The sequence below is a fragment of the Symsagittifera roscoffensis genome, chromosome 2 (assembly GCF_963678635.1).
Source record: "Symsagittifera roscoffensis chromosome 2, txSymRosc1.1, whole genome shotgun sequence".
Taxonomy (NCBI): Eukaryota; Metazoa; Xenacoelomorpha; order Acoela; family Convolutidae; genus Symsagittifera; species Symsagittifera roscoffensis.
In genome coordinates, this window is record NC_087063.1 from 22,218,996 (window position 1) to 22,240,272 (window position 21,277).

Genomic DNA, 21,277 nt, shown 5'->3' on the forward strand with positions numbered 1-21,277 from the left:
ATTGCGTCGATCAATGGCGTAGAAGTTAATCCGGAAAAGATAAACGCAGTAAAACACATGAAAAATCCTGATAAAATCAAACACTTGCAGGCGGTATTAGGACTCATTGGGTTCTACCGAAAATTTTTTGAAGGTTTTGGAAAAAATGCGGAACCATTTAACAGACTTCCTAATAAGAGTGAAAAGTTCCTTCGTAATGAAGCTTGCAAAAAGCATTGAAGGAACTGAAAGGAAAACTACAGCAAGCACCAATATTGGGATATCTAAATGTTGAAGTATACTCTAACAACGGATGCTTCCTTAACTGTGATATGAACCATATTGACACAAAAACAGCAAGACATTGATCAAGTTATTGCGTACGCCAGCAAAACGCTGAAAAAACGACAAAGAAATTACACCGCAACCAAAAGGGAACTATGCGCAATCTTACATTTCACCCATTATTTCCGGAACTTTCTGTTGGGACAAAAAACCTTAATAGTTACGGCTCACAGAGCCTTAACGTGGTTTTTTAGCTTCAAAGAGCAAGACGGTATGATAGCGAGACGGTTAGAAAAACTAGGGCAGTGGAAATTCGAAATCAAGCACAAAGCGGTAAAGAAAATAACAAATGAAGACTGCTTATCAGGGCTCCCAACTACCACTGAGGAGGTGGTTAATCAAATTAGAAAAACAACAGATGTTACAAACAATATCTGTGAACAAGCCCTAAAAACTCCCAATTTGGAATTACAAAGAGTTCAACATAAATCTAATGAAATAAGGATGACAAAGAGCTGGGTTCAAAGCAAGTTGAGGCCAGATAAAAGGCAAATGAGTGGCTCCTCAAAGAGCATATGGAAGTTTTGGATAAATTTCAAAAATTTGCTAATTAAAAACGACTTACTAAAAAGAAAAAAACTAACCAAAGAACAGTACATCGTAGTCCAAATTATTGTGACTCCAGTGTTCATGGAGGAAATGCTCAATTTGCAACATGATTTTGTAGACATTTTGGGTAAGAAATAATTTTCAGCGTACTCAAGAAAAGTTTTACTGGCCTGCAATGAATCGGGATATTAAAGATTTGGTTAATAGCAGTGAAAAATGCATAACGAAAAAGAAACCTAGCCAGAAACATAAAAATCCACTGCAGACATGGAAGCCAAGCCATCCATTTTGGCGGGTAATGTTGGATATCATGGGACCGCTACCGGAATCAGAACAGAAGGTTTCAAATACATTCTTCTAATAGGAGATCAATTCTCAAAGTGGTACGAAGACGATACCACTTCAAAACCAAGAAGCAAAGACAGTAGCTAAGGCATTGATCGCTTATTGAATTACACGCTTTAGCCAACCAGCAAATCTGAAGAGCAACAGGGGATGAAATTTCATGTCACACCTTTTCATTAAAAAATCTGGGAATCGATAGAACTAGCACAACATCATATCATCCTCAGCGAAACGCAATGATTGAAACAACCAACAGAACAATCGAAGAAGCCTTGTCTTAATTTGTGGTAGAAAACCACAATGACTGGGCCATAGCTTCAAACAGTTCTGATGGCTTATAGATCTTCAATTCATGCTGTGACAAAAAACAGTACGTATTATTTAATTTTTGGTCGCCCTTGCTGCTTGCCAATAGGTTGCATCTACAAAACATCACAAAGTAAAGTCTTTGCAACGCCAAGGGACTACGTCAGAAACCTAAAAAAAGAATTCGAAACAAGCCACGAATTGGTGCGTGATACAATGAACGTCGAAAAAGAACGGCAAAAGACCTACTACGACAGAAAACAATACGGACCGAAGTATAAACTAATGTACTACTTTTAAACCAAGCCCCTGGTAAGGGACAAACAAAAAAATTAAGGTCGTTTTATAACGGTCCACACATAATCAAAGAGATTGTAAATTATCTAAATTTTGCGATTGAAGATTAAAAATCTAAGAAACAGTAAAAAGTTCATTTTGATTAGTTAAAAAAAAATTTTCAAGGACGAACAAAAATAAGTGCTCAGGAAGCGGGAGAAAAAAATAGTCGCGCCAAAAACAATGCAACAAAAGAAACAGAGGAACAGAAAAACGCGCTTGAAGTTGTGGAGTTCCTAACGCCAACTCAAAAGTAGAATCTCCTAGTCGGGCTACCCCAGCCAGAGAAGCAGTTGCATCAGAAAGGATAAATTCCGATCAGTTCAGTACTCTAACGGAAGTATTGGACATCAAAGAACCGATCGCCACATCAGCATTTACAGAGAGTCAATCTAGTAGACCCACCAACGAATCAAAGAGAAGCGTGGGAAATAGAATATTCTCCAAAATGCCATTAAGAGGAAAAGCAAAAAAAGGATCAGAATCTAGAGCAGTTAGTACTGTAAATGATGTTAATAATGAATCACTGAGTGGAACAGGAGATAATGAATGATACAATACTAGAAAAAAGCGCGAACGGTCAGCGCGTAAACAATTTGGGGACTAATTGTTTTATAAAGACCATCGCGATGATAATGATGATAATAGTAATGTCTTTGTTCGGATAATTTACCCGTGAAAATAAAACACGTATCCTTATCATGGAAAACAAGGAAGCGTTGTTTGGTGAGGTAATAATCATTTTTTAATGCTCAGGAAAACTAACTGGCGAAACTTTAATTGCATATGATTTTGAAAACCTTTTTAAGACGGAAAGAATATCCTTGAGCAAAAATAGCATTTGCACTCAAACAAAAGGGAAACCAGAAACGCTTACAAGCGGGTAACTAATGTTTGAACCAGTGGCATCAGAAGTAAGGCTAAAGAAGTGCATGTATTTGGCGTCGTTTTCAGTGACGGCACCTAAGAAAAGCAGCTGGTGGGATGATGCAAAACCTACCTGCATGAATATTCCAAGCTAATTCCTACTTTCTATCCACTGAGTGAATTAGAGTGTGACAAATTATGGGATACATAAAAGGTTTAATTACCAGGCTTTGGAAACAAGGATATTAATATATCTCAGTAGAAAGTGGATAGCATCATAGCATCAGAGACTACAAATAGTTGCAGAGTAAGATTATCAAAAACTTTCACGAGGAAAGGGAACAAGAGAGGAGACAAATATGTATATCCAGGGGAGCGGATTTTGCCTACTAATAAAAAAAATTATGGGCTCATTTCTAATCAATGGGTAATTAACCATTGGGACCCTGAAGGCTCAAGTAAAAATGGCAAGTACTGGTAGTGCGGTGGTTTTTGTGGACCCAACGGGGATGGCACGAGTGAGAAAAGGGGGAACAGGAGTTTCGAATTTGATTCAGTAACATACATAAACAATGTGAAAACAACCGGAAGACCATTATATTCGTTAGCAAAATTTTTGAACTCAACTAGCGCTTTGCTCTTGCCAACAAAGAATAGTAATTACCTATCAGGGCAAATTGAAAGTTCCGAAAAAAAGGTCCTGTGCTGCTGAAGTTTTAATGGATCAAATCATAATCCAGGCACTACTTGTGAACAAAACAAACCACCTTTCTGTACTTCTTACATCTGAGGAAACAACGTTTGATATGTCAGCAAATTTTGGGAGATTACCCACTAAAGAAGTAATACAAAGTGAACTAGATACGTTTTTTACCTGAAAATTTTTAACAAACGGAATCATACCGCGTGTTCTGGAAAAGCAGGAATGTGACATAGATGACACTATTTGGCATTGAGCAAGAGAAACCGGATGCGGGGAAAATTTCAAGACAGAAAAAATTCATCTCCGTGTTACCACTCTGAAAAGGTGGGGGACTTTTTGCGCATACATCGATTTGCAAAAATACAAGTCAAATTCGCCAACCTATCCTTCTGCACAGAAGAACTACCGGTGGAAGTTGGCATCGAGTCGCACATAAGATTAATGGACCGAATCAGCGGAGTAATTGATTGCAATAATACTCTCACGCTGTGCAAAAATTTCTCTCTCAATGCTTTTGAGTTAGGTAATGGGTCCTGGGTATCATATGCAAAAAAAATCGAAGTTGATCCGTACATTAAAAAAATTAGAGGAACCGGCGAACAAAATGCTTTGAGCTCCTTTGATATTAGCGGTGGAGGTCTTTACACGGAAAAAGATTTGAGAGACAGTCAGTTGTCACAACTTATGAAACATACTCGGAAAGCAATAACCTGAAGGGGGGTCTTCGTGGGACAAATCGGAGAATATGCTCATGATCAATTGGACCATTTTGGCCTAAAAGTTCCACCATACAACTGTTATATTTTCCATGGTTTGTAGAAATGGAAACACCGATGCCCCGTTATAGGAGAATAGCTAGAGAAGTCGCAATCTCTACGCTAGCAGTTTATCTTCTATGTAAAATTTTAGGATTTATTTTGCTTATATTTTTCTCGGCACCTTTAATAAAGGATGGGGCTGATAAAAAAAACGGTATTCCAGCCGTAAAACCCATTGGGAGTACAGTTGTTATAGACACTTGAGGAGAAACTCCAGAAATAGATACAGACAGGAAAAAAACAAAGTTTGGTAAGGTAAACAGACGTGCAATGCACGGGACAGCAGGATATTGATTTTATAAGCCAGAAAGTGAGTCTAATAAGCATAGCATGTTTGGACAAACAAAATTAAGACATGTTTGAGTGCAATTAAACTAAAACACAGCTTCTTGTGGTATTAAGAATATAAGAAATGAAAACACAGTGTTACATCTGGGATTAGGATAAAAGAAATAAAAGCACAGCATAGACTGTGGAAATAACAAAAAGTATATCTTTATATGGTTTTTTTAGGAAACTGACAGGAATCAAAAGTCGCGGATTTTGTTTATTTTCTTCCGGAACTGTTTAAAGTTAAGGCGGCGGTGCGCCCTAATGTGTTCAGGACAGTAGGCGTCAATATTCGAGCAACTTCAAACACCAAGTATTGTGAGTCGGGCGCCAATTTCATGCGAGGAGGTGATCAAGGTCAAGGGTCAGATAAGTGAAGCGGAGATGTACTTAGATAAGAGCGAAAAACTGGGGGTGACAAGCCTGCAACTCAGGGAGCAACTGAGACTCTTTTAAATTGAGGTTAACAACGGGATCGAGAAATTCCTGCAAATAGAGGGAGCCGTTGAAGGCTATAATTTAAAAGTTAAAGCTTTCGAGAGATAAAATATAGGGAATCGCTGGAGAGCCAGTATAAGAAGAAAATCTCTGAAAGTCAGAGAAAGAGGAAGAAGCTTAGCGCTAACCTGACGGCAGAAAGTTTCGCAAAATATTTACTCTGGAAAAGACTGTGTCTACATGACAAACAGAGTCCTTTTTCCGCCCTTCCGAGCCTCTTTGATGTTTTTTTGTTGCCGGAGCTAGCGCGGCCTGAGACAGTGGATCGGCATTTTAAAAGCCTCTGCCTTCTATGCCAACCAGACAAAGGCGAAAGAGAAGAATATTTCAAGGTGCTGGTTGAAGCCCGAAATTTCTCGTCGACCCAGAGGCGAGAGAAGTCTACATTAAAAGAGGCCTAGATGCCGCCAAAGACGTGTTACGCCATAAAATGGTTTTTTAGATTGAAATTTGACAAAGTTTTTGAAGTGCTCATTAAATTTAATCACTTATAACGACCTAACAGAGAAACAAACTATATATACCATGGGAACAAACTGAATTGCAAAAGTAACCACCATAATTGCTCCGTCGTGAGGTGAGCGCTCTAATTTCAAGGAGGGGAACATTGTAAGGAAACGGAAGTTTCCTTGTTAGTAAAATGTTAGGAACATAACTTGAATTAGTTAGGCAAAAGTCATTGCTAAATTATGATGTCTGAGAACTCTCAACGCATTGAATAAGTTTGACAAATATGCAAACGAATTGACAGGCGGGAGAAAACTTCACTTTGTATAGTGTCAGATAAAGCTGACAAAAGGTTCGAAAATCCGTGATCTGGGTAAAATCAATAAAAATTCGGATTAAGGATAAAAACGGGGCATTCCGGGAACATCACAAAAAATTGTACATTCAGAAAAATCAGTTGGCTTAGAAATCCTTCCTTGATAAACTCTTGAATTAATAAATTCCTGTAATTATCACATATGTCTGCGGGACCAATTTTGAATATAAATATTGAAGCAGTTAAAGATCTTTCGAGTTCTCAATTCAACTTACACTCATTCCTTGCTCTATTCCGAGAAAGCACGTGTTGGTCTGATCCTAAACAATTGTAGCACAGTCTGGTCCAACGAAATAAATTAAAATTTTATCTGACATTCAGAAATGTTTTTTTTTTCATTTCAGTATTAGATGTCATTAGATATTTATTAAGTTTCGTTTTAGCAGTGTACGTACACTTCACAAAAAAGAACTTTATTACCACTGAAATTAGCACAGTTTTATTAGCACAATTTGTTTTAGAAAAACACTTACAAAAATGGAATATTTCCCTGACAGCTTACCACAGATTGTCACTGTGTATTGTTCCGTAAATAGATATGAAGAGTAGTTCTTAAATATTTGTTAAAGATTTATTCTTATTTTGATTTGTTTTTATTTTCCAGTTGTGGTAAACCAATTTCCTTTTAGCCTAATTGTTGTGATAAACTTATTAAATAGGCTTGTTATGTTTGATGTTTGTGCCTGTTTGTGGAGCCACCTCTGAGGAATTCAGAGACAGGTCTGTCAAGTGGCTTTCTGTGGGGAGGGGGAAAACTGGAACTTACTTGAATAGTCTGGTGGTGCACCGCTGGACCTACTGATATCGGAGGAGATTGTTCCTTGTTTTTGATTTTTGTAGTTTGATTTTGTATTTTAAATTAAATAAATTTCTTTTAATTGTTTTTTTATTTGCTGATTTGTAAAATTCCCACTAACCGCTTATCATGGGTTAGTTCAGTACCCAAAATTCCAGTCAAAATCTTTTTTTTAAACCTTTATGCTGCGTCAAGATGAGGGAAAACAACAAAGAATGTAAGCAAAGATTGCTTAAAACCTTCAGGACTAATAAATTGGATTGGATGTGATTGGTGTTCTAGTTGGTATCATATCAGTTGTGTGAATATTTCTCTGAGCGACTTTTAAAAAAACCAATGGTTTCAGTGTTCTTCATGCGTTGATGTAAAATTTGTTAATAAAACAAAAATAGCTAATGATTTAGCATTAGACAATTATGTTGATACAGCCATCTCAAATGTCTGAGTATTCAAGAGAGTGCCAAAAGCCTCGCGTGTTCCCCTGGCGGAAAGTCTGTCGGACAAAATAAATGACATCTTCAACAATGTAGATGTTACAAACTGGCTAATTTTTCTATCGTCGTTCTTGTTTTTTGGAGTAACCGAAAAGAAGTGGACGCAATTAGACCACAAGCATGAGCTAATTGATGAATAAAAAAATTTCGAGCAAATGACGTGTCACTTCAAAACTCCCATGCCCAAGTTTCAAGCCCGCCTCTGAATGACCTCGAGCAGAGAACAAAACTAATAAGTAGTTAGCTCGATGAAGGAAATATAAAGGGAGGGATAAAGCTTGCTGCTTCGGATGACAAAAGTGCTCCTTTTTCAACTGATAACTATCAAGAATTGTTGTCTAAGAACCCTCAGCGAGCCAAATTTGCAGCTCCAAATCCAGAAAATTAAGATAGTTTTTTTCGTAACCGAGTTCGACTTATACAAAGCGATGATGTCCTTTCCGAACGGATCCACTGCTGGTCCTCATAAAAGAGTTCCTCAAACTTTTAAGATCTTGCTAGTAAGTTGACTGGCAGTGCAGGACTAATTTTTCTGAAATCATTTACTAAGCTGATAAACCTCATTGGAGATGACAAAATACCCGAACCCCTAAGATCTTTTTTTTGGCGCAAAGCTTATCGCCCTCAAAAAGATAGACAGAGGGTTGAGACCGATTGCCATTGGCAAAACGCTGAGACGTATCGCGTCTAAATGCGCTGGAAGCAAGGCCCTATCCGAGCGACAACAATTTTTCGGAAACGGATAGGTAGGATGCGGTACCAAACGATGAGCAGAAATAACTGCACACTCGTTTCGAAACCTAACTGAACGCGGCGGCAATCCAAAATGCACTGTTCTTTTAAAACTAGATTTTAAGAAAGCCTTTAGCTCTTTAAATAGAGAAAAAATGCTGAATCATGTTTTTTCAAGTCGCCCCGAATTGTATAATTACAACCATAGCACAAATAGTGAACCTAGTTACCTTTTTCACGGAAGCTCTGTCATAATGTCAGAAGACGGAACTCAGCAAGGTGATCCTGAAGCCCCACCCCTTTTTGCGGAAACAATTCAGACACCAGTCAAACAGTTGGAGTCGAAAATTAACATCATGTATTTAGATGATGGAAATTTAGCCGACGACTATAAAATTGTACTCCGGGACCTCAAAAACATTCTGAAATCTAAACAAATTAACGGCCTGAGCTTGAACACTGAGAAGCGAGAACTTTGTTTTTGGGACCGACTACGAGTACACAGTATAATTCAATTTAAACACAAGGTCAAAAAATATGCCCCATAATAAAAATAAAAACAAAAGGAGAACTCTTCAATTTAGAATCTCCAATCGGCAAACTTTGATGAAAAAAATTGCACGACAAAAAAGGAAATTGAAAAATTTCGGATGTGATTGACAAACTAGACGCCCATTATGGTTTTTACTTCCTGAAAACTCCTATATTTTTTGCGTACGAGCCCTTGTTTTTTGCAAAATGACTTTTTGGAACGCTACGACAAATTACTAAGAAATTAGTTATGCAAGCTCACTAATGTGAAAATGGATGATAATCAGTCTTTACAAGCAATTCTCCCGGCAGCCAAAGGTGGCTTGGGCGTCTTTTCCGCGCGTCTACTAGTTTTACCCGCTTTCTTAGCCTCAGCAGTAGGAGCGAAAAATGCATTAAGCAAAATCTTTGGTTTGGAGCATGTGGATGGAACCTATGATGATGCGCTTAAACGGTGGTTTGAACTTGGAAAAACTTAAATGATTCCGGAAAATGAAATCCAAAAAAAATGAAAAAAAGGCCAATTTTTGACAGCGAAATTGCAGACTTGATTTTATGCCTCGAACCAACGGACGTAAAAAAGTTCAGGCGCTCCAGGACAGATTTGGCTCCCAATGGTTGAACGTCATCCCGTGCAAAAAATTAAGATTAAAACTGTCGAACCAACAACGACTCCGAATTGGTAAAAATAATCATGATAATCATAATAAAAATAAACAAGAATTTAGGAAAAATAAATCCAAGGGAGTTAGCTCCCTTTCAGTTTTTGTCAAATCAAAAATTTTAAAAGTTTAGTTTTCTAGTTTTTTTACAGTTCATGCAGCGGCAGTCAATTCTCCATGAGCATGGATAGTTTTCGTTGAATCTCTCTTTAAAATATCTCCAGAAAACATTCGTTATTAATTCTTTTATTTTATCGTGCTCCATGATATCGAATCTGAGGTGTACATCCAAGGCGTTCGTAATTTTGCAGACTCTCAGGAAAAAGTCAGATTCTGATTTTTGCATTCGAATTTGTTTGTTTTCGTATTTTTTCATACTCGCATATCTTGTTGGTCCTTTTTCCTTAACACTTATGAATTTTTTCCGTTGTAGGTCAGTTTTTCCAGTTACGATTTTGTACAGTAGCAGTGGAATGTGTAGTTCATGATAACGTGACAGAGGAAGGACATGTAGGGAAATCAATCGATCTTTGTATTCTTGAGTTGGACTCAATATCCATGCTGTTGCTTTCTTTTGTACACTTTCAATTATTTTGAGATCTCTTTTTGAGGGTTTCTATAATGATGAGCCATAACTTACAATAGGTGCAACATGTGATTTGTATGATTTTAATTTCATGGCCTTTGTTGTTATTTTGCAGATAATTTTTTTTCACAGCGCATTATGCCTTCAGAGCTTTGACAGATCTATTTGTAGTATTTTCAGTCCAACTTAATATGCTAGTGATTACAAGACCTATATATTTCACTTCTGCTGTTTCTTCAAGAACAGTTCCATTTACTTTAACTTTTGCATTTTTTTTACACTGAAAATTTCAGTTTTTGACTCATTTACTGCCATAGATTTCTTTACATACCAATTCCAAATTCTCTTCCCATCGATATTTAAAATTAATGGGTCATTGCAAAAAACTTTGTAATCGTCTGCGTAGCCAAAACTTGCTGACCATGCACAATCTGGTAGGTCCTTTAAATAGAGAATAAACATCAAAAGTCCAAGAATTGACCCCTGAGGCACACCACTGTGTACTGGTAATGGCTCGGATACTGCTTGTCCAATGCGAATGTTTTTTTTTTCTATCTGTTAGATAATTTTTTAGTATATTTAAACATTGTCCTGTGACACCAAAGCTCCTAATTTTTTTAATTATCATTGCGTGATTCACCTTTTCGAATGCCTTTTGGAAATCTAAGTAGAAGCAAGCCAGGTAGTTTGTTTCGACATTATCATAGTAATTATATACCTCATGGAGATACTCAATGAGGTTTGTAACACTAGATCGTTTTTGTCGGAAGCCGAGTTGTGAGTTTGAGATGCTAAATTTTACTGATGAAATCATTTTATCAAAACTTACTTTTTCTAACACTTTTGAGATGACCGTTAGCAGACTTATTGGTCGGTAGTTTGAGACAATTTGTTTGTCTCCCACTTTGAAGGTAGGAACAATTTCCTTTATTTTCCATGTTGAAAGAAAACCACATTTATTAGCAATTGTGTTAAAAAGTAGATACAGAGATTTAGAGATAGAACAGCTTAGTTTCTCAAGAGGTTGTTTCCATGGTTATCAAGTCCTTTGGCTTTGTTGATATCCAAGTTTTCAAGGATTTTTTCGATATCCGTTGTGGTAAAATGGAGATTTGCTATTTTACTTTCATGAGATGGGTTATTCACGCTTACATAGAGGGAGTGGCTAAAATATGAATGAAGGTGTTTTTTAAGCAAATTGGCTTTATCGATATTTGATGTAGCTCTTTGATCATCCAGGTAGACTTCACCTGGGATTGTATCTGTTTTTCGAGTACTTTTAAAATTCTTTTGCAATTTTGAGATGTTGCCAACAGCAAAAAAGTTTTCTTCGTATGCTCTTTGGTCTTCGCTTAAGTTTAATTCGAGGTGCTTTTCAAATGTTTTCAGTTTGACTAACTGACATTCGGTCACGTTTTTTTCACATTTTCTGCGCATTTTACCCATAATTTTGATGAGATTTGATGTTTCAGATGTTACCCAATGTGCCAGAGAACTTCAATGTTTTGTTTTCCTGGGAATGTGCTTTTCGATTATGTTAAGTAGCCAAGTGTACCACAGTTCAGTCATTAGATTAACATTGCTGTAGCAGTATGGGCTAAATTGAGTTTTCATTGACGTATTGATTTATTTCGTACCAGTTTGCTTTCGAGAATGAGAATCCCTGGAAGCCATTGCGGTCATTTACTTCTTTTTCTCTGGTGTAATCGTTTTTTAAAATTAGGTTGAGTTTTGTGTGGTAAGGATTATGAACCGTTTTATACAAGGATGTGAGTCTATTGTCTTTTTTCACGAGAGTTATCAAATCTGGGTGGCTGCAGAGTATTACGTCTAGTTGTAAATTTTCATTTCCCGTTATCATTTGTTCGAAGTTAAGTTCTGCAAGAGCGTCCAGGAAGGCCTGTTCGTCTTCATCAGAGGAGAGTAGGGTCGACCAATCCGTTTTGAGCAAAGTTGATGTCTCCAGTAATATCACGTTTCTTACATTTAATTCTATTCGTTTTTGCCTAAAAAAATACAGAAAAGTCAAAGGGTTTTTGACTAACAGCGGTATTCGCTTCCTTTGGGGGCACAGTTTATGCAAGCTATAATGACTGGGTTTTTGATCAAGAGCTTGACTATTAGGCAGTCATTAAAAGTTGAGTGTATGCAGTAGTGAGGTATCTCCTGGTTTATCCCAATTATAACACCTCCGTGTTTTGATTTGCCGTTAACGCTTTGCCTGTCATTCCTATGGATGTTAAATTTGTCAAGAAATATTGCTCCTGTCGTCACATTTTCAGTTAACCATGTCTCTGTTAGACAAATGATATGGCAGATTTTTTTAGATTGGATGGCATTCGAGAAGAGAGTTCTTATAGAGTAGTAGATTAGCTTTTGTCTTAGTCAATTGTTGTCTGTTGTTTCAGATTTAGGCGATATCACTATCCATTGGTTTCCATCTCTTTTGTATAGCTTGTCATCCCTTACACTAAAGTTTTTCTTGTTTTACCCCTGATCTATAAGTTCTCTTCTTTTCTTTAAAGATCCGTTTTCTATCGCGGCTTCTTCGTTTGTTAGTTCCTTGCTTATGAATACTGGAGCTCCATAGTTTCTCAGTTTTTGGGCTGATGATAACATCAACCGTTTCAGCCATACATTTGGCAGTTTAAGAAGTATCCTTCTGTCACGATCATTACCTCTTTGGCCTAGTCTAATCAAGTCGTTGATTTTACATTCAACCTCCATATGAGTCAAAATTTTTGTACTTTGCAGAAATCGTGTTCTTGGCGCTTTCTAGGATCCATTCGTTGCTCTCTTTTACTCTTCTTATCTTTATTCAGAATGTCTGGTTACTGTTATTGTTTTTGTCCGATGTGGTTAAGTTTGATTCCTTTTGATTTGGTTATATTTCTGGTTGTTTTGCTGGTTTTGATTGTATGTTTTTAATTTCCGAGACTGTCTCCTTAAGTTTTTTCATCTCAATTTCCATTTTTTTGAGTTTCTCCTCCTTTACTGGGTCTGGTTTTGCCAGTAGTCACTTTATCTTTTCTTGTTGGTTTGCCAAAACGCACGTGTTACACAGTAAAAGTATGTTCATGCCCAATTCCTTTATACCTGACAATGCGTTGTCACTTTGCTGTCAGATGCATTCTTCATCCACATGGAATGCAATCAAAAGATTGCTCTCTTGCATTCATATTGCTATTGCAAGTTTTGCATGTATTTTCCGCCATTATGGTGGTGTTTTTATTTTAATTTCAAGCGGTGGTGCCTCAGGGCACCTTTGGAGGAAATAGGACAGGGACACAAGTTATCACCAGTGGTAGCTAAGGGTACTTTTGGTGAAAACTTCGGGACTTGTTTTTGTATTGAACGACCGGTGGTGCCTAAGTTCTATTGGCGTGGTTGATACAAGTGGCTACAGTGGCAGTTGCTTGTTTTGCAGTTGACAACTTTTGTGTTTCCTGCGTCGTTCGATTCTTTTTCGTATTTCGAATACAAAACTTTTTCTTTGACAAGATTTTTGGCGTTGTTCAGACCGTCGTTGTTGAGTTGAATTTTATCTAATTTGAAATATCGTCTGCCAGACGTGAAACTGCTGACAATTCGATATTTCCACTCAGCTTTTTTTTTGAATCTGGGAGATATTCTTTCTGCTCTTGCTTTGACGATATCGTTCGTTACACTCGCTCTTTCTCTTTTTTTCGTCGCGTTCAGGAATTCCCAGAGCGAAGACGCTGCTGCGGGTTCCCTGGCAGGCAAAATCAGCAATTTCTATCAGATCATGCGCAACTTTTTACGGAGTCTTCGACTAGGGCTCGAAACCGTCAAAGAGTATGATGATTTCAAAGCGACCTGCGGGTGGAATATAGTCGTATAAGTGCCTGATGCTTGCCCCAGGGAGCGACAAGATGTTGAGGTTTCCGGCTTCTAGGAATCTCGCTTGGGAATCCGCAAGGAATAGGTACTTTGTTGGTGCTTCCTTGATAATAAAGGCAAGGACGAACCATCCTGGTAAAAGTCCCAATTTGGCAGAAACGACTAATACTATCATCCGCTTGCCGCCTAAAAACATATGACAAACCTGTGTTTGTCAGCCGCGAGCTATCAGTGGATGAAGCAAAACTTGAAAATCAAGCACTGCAAAAACGGCGGGAGCTCATAAACGAAAACATCGATAAACAAAACCTGCGCATCCGCGATGGAAAACTCTACCAGGAAATAGAAAACAGATGGTCAGCAGTTGCAACCGAAAAAACGGAGAACTCAATCTCCAATTGACTAGAACTCTTTCCTAGCCTACTCATCTACAACGTCCGAAGCATACTCGACTACAATCGAAGACCAAACTTCGCAAATGCGATAAACACAAGCTGTCAAAACCAACTAATTTGCCTAACCGAAACATAGTTAACCAACGACGTAACAGACAACTCCATAATCTTGCCTCAATTTGAACTCTATCGATCTGAAAGAACTTCAAAAGCCGGTCTATCAAAACACGGAGGAGTTCTAATTGGCATCAACGCCAACATACCACATAACCGCATTGATACAGGCATGCAAGAATGCGTAATGGTTCAACTCAAGATATCTGTACCAATACTTGTCTGCTGTATATATTGTGCCCCTGTGTATAGCCCATACCGATGGTCACTAGATCAACTTAACTCATTGCTGAACTTAATAAAAGCAACACAGCGCGAGCAAGGCATACAAAATCTTGTCATTGTTGGAGATATCAACTTCTCGTGTACAAATTGGAAATCACTCTCATCAAAATGCGAGTACGAACAAAGCATCCTAGACAACTTCCAGGAATTGAACCTGGAACAATTCATCATAACCGATACTGGAAAAAGCCTGAATATGCTGCTCTGCAACAATCCTGATATCATACTAGACGTATACATGGACAATCGGCTCAAAAACGACTTCACCTCAGATCACCCACCCTACGGCTCAAAATTACATATGAATCACAAAATAAATCACGAAAGGGTCCCTCTACCCTCCCAAAAGTACGACTTTTCAGGCTTTGCCTTCAAAAAAGCCAACTGGAACGAAATCAACGAATATGTGCGAGAGCACCACTTCAACCCATACTGCTACAGCAACGTTGATCTCCTGGTAGATCAGTGGTATAATTGGATCTACGGTATTATAGTCAAACACATACCCCGAACAACCCAACATAGGAAACATCTAGTGCCCTGGGTTTCTCCCACGAGCTCAAACCTCATGAAAAAAGTAGAAACTCTCAGACGCCAAAGTAAAACAAATGACCTAAAGATCCAGCAATTACAAACTGAATTGTCCTTATCGCTCTCAGCTGACCAATGCAATCATGAAACAGAAATTTTCAAGTCTGGAATCTTCTCAAACGCCCAAAAATACCTCAAAACTATCATGAAAACAAGCTCAATCCCAACTGAAGTATTTCTTGACGATAATCCAGCTAATACCGAAATCGAAAAAGCCGAACTATTTAATCAGTACTTCCAATCCGTTTTCAGTAAGAATCACCACGATTATACTCTCACAGAGGGACAGCCCAAGCTGTCGATGATTCATTTCTCAGAACTAGAAATACAACTCGTTCTCCAATCGCTGAACGAGAGCAAGGCCAAAGGACTTGACCGTATGGGGAACAACCTGCTGAAAAAATTTTCAGACTCCCTACCAAAGTCACTGCATCTCATATTCAACACAATTGCAAACAAATGCTACTTCCCATCATTCTGGAAAACAAGCGAAATAATCACCATATTTAAAGAAGGGAACAAACAAATGGTAGATAATTACAGGCCGATCAGCCTCCTCGTAGCAGTATCCAAAGTCCTCGAGAAACTTATTTTCGACAGAATGTACCCAATTTTATCCACCGCATTGTCCCAATCTCAACACGGTTTTCGGCAAAGACGCTCATCTAAAACAAACCTAATCGAATACCTGCACGAAATTTTTGCGAACTTTGACAATAGCAACTGCCACTTCCTAGCGTCATTTTACCTCGACTTCCAGAAGGCTTTTGACAAAGTCAATCACAATATAACGATCGAAAAACCCAGCAGAGCTGGAATAACAGGCCCAATATTGGATCTAATCAAAAGTTACCTGACCGGTCGAACCCAAACAGTACGCATCGGCAGCTCGGTCTCAAGCCAACTGCCAATTTATAGTGGAGTGCCGCAAGGATCTATTCTAGGGCCACTCCTTTTCTTAGTATACATCAACGACTTGCCAAAATGTGTCATGTCAACGTGCTACGGCTATGCGGATGACTATAAAATTATGGGCACCGACCCGACTACCCTGCACATCGATATTAGAAAAGTCTGGAGTGGTGTGAAACCAATGAAATGCGCCTCAATATGACCAAGAGCAAAACACTAGTAATTAAGGGCGAGTGCAACCTAAGCATATTCTCGTACAAATTCGAACAACCTAACGAACTTAAAGATCTTGGAATGATAATGTCAAAAAATCTTAACTGGACTTCTCATGCAAACAATCGTGCGAGCAAAGCACTGAAGGCCCAATACTGCATCAAAAGAAACTTATCACCTGCCACAACCATGAACAACAGGAAAAATGCATATAAAAGCTATGTAGTACCTATAGTTAGCTATGCATCATCAGTCTGGAAACCCTCAAAGCAAGATCTTGCCACCTTAGAAAAAGTGCAACAGAGAGCAACGAAATGGATACTTGGAAATAAACAAATTCCTTATAAATCGAGGTTAACCACTCTTCAAATTCTTCCCTTGTCTCTTTACCAAGAAATGCATGTACTACTTTTGTTCGCGAACATTCTAAGAGGAAAGACCGACCTGGAATGGTGGCGATTTATAGAAATCACTGAATCAAATCGACCGAAAACAACAAGACGTTTCAACGCGAAGAACTTTCGACTTCATATATGCGAATCTGATTTCCAGCAACGCGCCTGCAGCCTGACAAACATACTTCACGATCACCTGAAATATGAAGTCCTATTAAGTGACTCGTTTAAACCAAAAATATCAAGAGTGTACTGGAGATTCTACGAGAAAATTTACAATGAAGTCGATACCTGCACCTGGAGAATCAACTGCGGATGCACAAGATGCTTAAACTTCAAAAAACTAAACTCATTTAACTAAAATATGAATGATCTCATAAACTTGATTCGGGAGCTAACTCCCATGGATGTATCCTAAATTCTGTTTTATTATTATTATTATTATTATTATTATTATTATATGAAACCTCGAGTATCCAGCGATAAAATCTTGTAACTAAAATCCTCCCATTGGAGGCCTTCCACACAAGATTTGAGACATCTATTTAATAAGTCTAGAGACATCTATTAAATGATAGAGACATATGATATCTATAGACATCTATTTAATGAGACATCTAATTAATAATCTAATATTGTAGACATTAGATGAAATGCCTTTTGGCGTTGATAACTTGTTACCACTCGTAGCTTTTCAAGTTGTGGGTTTCAGAAATGTAGATCTGCTTGGAATGTCTGATTGGAACGACGAATGCGCGCTTGGTGGAAAAATTTCTCCAGTTGAGGGAGAAATTCTGCAACCAGCGTCAGTGTATCATTTGTACAGATTTAAGAGAAAATTTATTAATGTATGTTCGTTACATGTAGAGTTGAATCGAGCTGTTAATGACATTGAGAAGTGTCTGAGTATAAATGATCTGCAATGTCGTATTCTATCATTAAAGCGATTAATCACAATCAAGCGGAAACAAGCTGCACTAGAACGAAGAGAATCTGAAAAGCGGCAGCAATGTTTTCTCGACAGCAGTAAATTGAATCAATTGACTGTCAGAAGAAAACAACTTAGATTCCAGAAGGCAAATTTAGAAAGTCATTTGAACAACGAAAAATTAAACCTCAGAATCAAAAATGCTTACTTGAAATCCATGCGCCAGCAGTACTTGCATGCGCTGCTGACTGATGTTTTCCCAATCACATGCTCCGACGCTTACTCTCCAACAATGAACAGGTTGACTAAGTCAATCCATACGGGCGGAGCCATCGAATCGATGCTTCTATCAAGTGTACTCCCTAGTGCGTTGAATAAAGATCAGTTTATGCAGTTGGACGAAGCAATTAACACGCACTACCTGGGTCAAGGATTTTGGTCCAACGATGATGTGACAGATATTTGTTTGGACTCTGACGGTCATTACAGGTAAAAACAGAAATTTCATTGTGATCTATTGGAAGCATGATAAGATTTCACAATTTCAGTCCAGAATAAAGTTTTAAGTGTAACTTTTGAAATGTGTTTTAGTTATGGAATTGCATCCATAAGTATATGCCAACCTGAAAAGTATGATCAATGTGTTAATCTCATTGGTCGTATGTTTGCAACTCATCAAAAACTGGCACAGGCTAACAGCCGACAACGTTTCTCGTCGATATCCGAAAACATGGGAGATATTACGCTTAGTGGTCCTCTATCAGCGCAGCTTCCGGATTCTGGAAATCTTGCATGCCACCTAAACTTGGAGCCAGAAGTCATCGAGCAAGCTTACAACCAAAGTGCAGCCTTATGTCATTTGGCACAGCTGATACACATTTCGTCCTACATTCTGTCAGTTCCTCTGCCTAACAGACAATGCTACTACTTCTTCATGGGATTTGATTACAGTCCTCGTGCTTTGCACGAAGCCTTGTGCAAACTAGATTTGAACATAATATTCCTCTGTTTATCGCAAGGAGTCAGCTCAAATAAACTCAGACCGGATCATAACATTCGGAACTTAATTCACTGTTTCTCATTAACTAATCCTTGCCTAGGGGAGAGTAACATTTCTTTCAGTCTCGACTTTGACCTGTGCGCACGTGTCGAGGATTTCTTTACACGTTATGACACTTTAAACAGGCTGAGGTTTGATAGAAATGGAGATTTGGGCGAAGACGAGCCAACAGATTGGGAGGAACTCCCTGAAAAGGTAAGCTTTTTGTTAGCATTTATCATTGTTTTAAGTAGTATAGACTTCAATGCAACGTCCTAAAGTTTTATCTCTCAGTTTTGAAGTGGCACGAGGATTGGAAGAATGTCTGATGTTGTTTGGGGATTCTTGTCAATCATCGAATCTGACTACACTATTGTTGTTGTTGTAGCCTCGCTGGCTCTAGACGACATTTGTTAATTTCGGTCTTCTCTGGTGGTTTCGTCTCGTCCCCAGTACATAGTTATTCGCCCCCGACGGGATAAGTAGGGCATGCCACATGTGTGGGTTACTTGAACGTCGTTTTAACACTGAACTTGTCACTGATTTAACACTGAATGGTTCTCGCGTTTTGTGCTGTTGAGAGGTCAGCATCCTCCGTCAGCTAATTAATTCTCGAAAAGAGTATAGCTCTCCCGCTCCTAAGTGCTATGAGAGCTGAAGGAATTCAGCAACTTGTAGGGGTCAGTCCATAAACAGGATGTTCAGATCTGTTGGTCTGCCAGGACAATTGAATAAATAGTGTATATTGTTGGGTCCAAGATTACAAAAGTTGCACATATTTTCCTCTTTTGGTTCAATCCAGTGCGAATAGCCAAAACTAAGCTGTGCAAGCATGTACCTAGCCTCACGTGTGAGTGTCTTTTCTGCTTCGAAGTTCACTCCGTGGCTTTCAGTATAATCTCTCACAGTTTTGGTATGCAGTTGTTTTAATGTTTTTTTTTGTATCGAGTGACTTTAAGAACTGAATCAGTTGGCAGGAGGTCGGCAACTTCTTTTTCATATTTAGATTTCAATGTTGCTTTCAGGAAGCGTCTGTTTCCTGATTCTAAAGTTCTATGGCCTGCTCTTTCCCTGAAGATGGCTTCCGAGGTAGAACTGGTTTGCTAGCAGTAGATTATGATCTCGAACATGAAGAATTTCGGTTTCATCGTGTAAATGATCAAAATTCGTCATTCTAACACAGCCAGTTATGGTTCTAAGTGCATTGTTTTGTTTGCCCTAAAGTTCTGACCAGTCGGTGTTGCTTAATTATGGAAACCAGATGCGGCGTAGTTCATTGCTCTACGGCTAATTGCTTTGCAACTGATGGCTAACGTTTTTTTCTGACAATTACATTTGCTACTGGCAAGTGTTTTAAGGATGTTTTTCAGGCCTGAACTCGTGTGCCAATACTACATCGGTTTGCTCCGAACGTGAACATGTTGTCATAGGTAGCACCCAGGATTTTTGGATTCTTAGATGTTTTGAGTCGATACCTTCAAATATCAACGTTGATTTCATAGTTTACTCCAGCAGACCAAGAAGTACACGCTTCTGTCTCTCTGTCGTGTATTTTTTTTTAGCCTGGGAGCGCGTTTTTAGTTGATAGCTGGAAAGCTCCATTTGTCGGGTAAGACCATAGCTTATTGCCCGTATATAATCAGCTGAGTATTTAACACTTAGCACAGAAATAAACTACAGAATATATTTTTTTTTCAATATGGACAGCGGCAAAATTTTTTTGGCGGCGCAGCCTCTCTTTAAAGCCTGATCTGCTGTTACTTATTCTTCAAGTAGCTCTCATTTGCGCTTCTTTTACGTAAGCAAACTCATAACTTTTGTTCCCTATTTGGGAACAACACTTGTTTCCTTCCAATACCCTGTTTTTTACCTCTAATTTACTTCGACAGACTGGTCGAGAAAATGTGGTCCGGAAAACGAAGTTGCTGCAAAACAGCTGATTTTTTGAGCATGAATTCGTATTGAGTGCTTTGGATATTTGGCACAAGATGTACAGGTTGCTGAACAACAAATCTCAAAGATTTTGGTCTGTTTTGTAATATATCGTCAGTCCCTTTTTTTGTATTTCAATGTTAGTTCGCTGATTTTCGACATATTTTGAAACATTCCTTTATTTACTCTGGTTTGAAAAGCTGGCTTTGAGAACTTGCCAGATACGGCAGTTTTTATGAGTATTGTTGTCGTGTGTGCATGTCTTGTTCACATCCAATGGCAGTATGATTTGCTTTTTTTCCTCGCTTGTCCTAGCGCTTATTTATGAGTAGATTTTTTTTCAAATTATGGGGACTGGTTTTTTGAAGTGAGAAAATACACTTCAGAATAGGTTAAAAAGCTCCTCTTTCACATGGTCTTCATATACTATCTTTACTCATCTCTTCATCTAATAATTGTTTATTCTTATGCGATGACTCAGGTGATTTCGAAAGATAACTTTCTTCTGCTTGCGCATTTTTTCTTCGTAGATGGCGTGGCCTTTAAGAGCAGAAGCTACAATTTTTCAATTTTGATAAGAAGCGTCAGTTTTACAGACTTATCTTTTTTTCTCATCGATTTTTTTTCCATGTGGGATGTTGATGAACTGATCCAGGGCGGCACTTCGTATCGGAGTTTGGTAACTCCTGATTTTTTAGTCAATTGTTTTCTGAAAACATGAGTACGAACGTTTCACCAATCCATCTACATCACAGCAATTTTGCACTCTGCTAGTTGAAACACTCTACTTAGTAGTAACATTGATACTTTACATTCAAACGAGGAAAATGGGTCAGTGTGCCTTGTGGTTAGCCTTTTTTCCTGATTTAGATGAAATCATTTCGCTACTACTATCTGTGCTCTAGTTCTGGC

The 21,277-nt window shown here is 38.3% G+C and overlaps 1 protein-coding gene across 1 annotated transcript in view; it reads left to right on the top strand.

Annotated features, from left to right (window-relative positions):
• The first annotated feature begins 6,530 nt into the window (after positions 1 to 6,530).
• The window catches only part of LOC134839745 (ral GTPase-activating protein subunit alpha-1-like), a 328,394-nt gene continuing 313,647 nt past the window's right edge, over positions 6,531 to 21,277 (top strand). Inside the window, exon 1 of the mRNA XM_063855368.1 lies at positions 6,531 to 6,558. The gene's annotated coding sequence lies outside the window, so the exon portion shown is untranslated. The remainder of the gene's footprint in view (positions 6,559 to 21,277) is intronic.